The sequence below is a fragment of the Penaeus monodon genome, chromosome 25 (assembly GCF_015228065.2).
Source record: "Penaeus monodon isolate SGIC_2016 chromosome 25, NSTDA_Pmon_1, whole genome shotgun sequence".
Taxonomy (NCBI): domain Eukaryota; kingdom Metazoa; phylum Arthropoda; class Malacostraca; order Decapoda; family Penaeidae; genus Penaeus; species Penaeus monodon.
Window position 1 is genome coordinate 8,325,558 of NC_051410.1, and position 1,817 is coordinate 8,327,374.

Below are 1,817 nucleotides of genomic sequence, written 5' to 3' on the forward strand. Positions count from 1 at the left end.
GGAAATCATATTATTTACCATAAAATAATATAGCACAAAAGGAAAAACTACATAACTCCTCTGGATACCCATACAATGTATTCTAACATGAACGAACACTCCCTCTCCCTCCACAACTGAAATCCTTCCGAGATACCCAGGTTTATCTCTACACTCGACATGACATACGGTTCCGTCGCTCTATACGTTTCTCAATGGTCAATTCTAAGAATAGTTTAGCTTTATTTTATATACCATCATTTTTAATTCATATTGGGATCCAGAAATTCTCATTTTATTGTTTTTTCAATAATATTAGCCACCGTCTCTGCCACTGATTCGTCTTCATTAAATAGAATTTACTTTGTTTCTACGGCAGAAATATCGAGAAAGGAAGAAAATATCAATATAAAAAGAAAAAAACAAAAAATCACGAAATGCAGGAAAAGAACATAAACAAACGGAAAAGGAGGACGTTATATTTTTTTGGTCAGAGCGTTGGCAGTGTACAACCGCCAACTGCTACCCAGATGTGACCTTGAAACATGCCATTAGTGTATTGAAAGCTACCGGAATTACCCTTAATTATCACCCCGGTCCAATTATGCTTCTTACCATTAGCGTTTACTTGTATACACAACATAATGTGCAAACATAAAAATCGGTGAAAGGCGGACCAACTGAATTTCAAAAGGAAGGGGAAAAAAGTAGTCTTCCCAAAATGCTAAATGGAAGGCGCTTGCACAGCTCTGCAGGGCGCAACGGATACCCTGGGCGAACTTTTGTATTCATTGTGGCCCGTCTCAAATGCACTGGGATGATGCTGATCAAGATGCATGCATAGTTGCAGGTGTTGCCGGACCCCTTCATCGTGCAGTAAGAGAGAGAGAAAAAAACTAAATGCCGCTTTAGTGAGGTCCTTAGCCAAACCATTAATATATTTGCTCATCTGGTTCCTCTTTCATCAATGGGGAGCAGGATTAATAATTTATGTTTTATCAGATGTGATAGAATTAGCAAGAAGTTTGTTTGTCCACGCAGAAATGTATGTCAATCTCGTCTGAGCACACGCAGTACACCATTTAAAATGTTGACGTCACCGAGGATAAACACATCTTTTCAGTTCAAAATCTGTAATGTGGTCATTAGTGCTGATAATGAGCTACGTGAACACGCGTTATCCAATGAGTATAATATCCAATAAGGATGTTACATGTGGTCGACTGAATAACATATGGATTACATTCACGGCGAATTTAATTATCGCAACACCGTTTATTCACCTCTGAGGATGTGAATACTTTTAATGCTAGGCCAGGATAGTAATGATTATGACACTGACGCCTATATAACATATACGTAAAAATAATTGCTGAATATCTGTTATCTAATAATATGACATTGTCAGTATCATAACAATTATTACAATTAAAGTTAGCAGAAATATAACGCTGAATTCATGGCGAATATAGTTATAGTTGCTATTATCATTATCACAATGACCCAAACGCAGAAATGGACCGCACGTATCATCATCGCCTCTATTTTTATCATCAACATTACAGTACTCTTTATTACAACTACATTCTGTCATTAGACATAATACTATCATTACATATCTATTCATCAATACAATTATCACAATCATCAATATGGATCAGCTCCGACTTCCTGTGTAATGTTAGCACGCAAACTTCCCCCGCCTAGATCCAGCACAGTTCATCGCACATTGGTCGCCACATGCCGCCATTTCGACAATACTGTGCCAAGGTTACACGTGATAATAATTAGGTGCGAAACATATGTGTTTGTGCGACACACTGTTATATTTATTTATT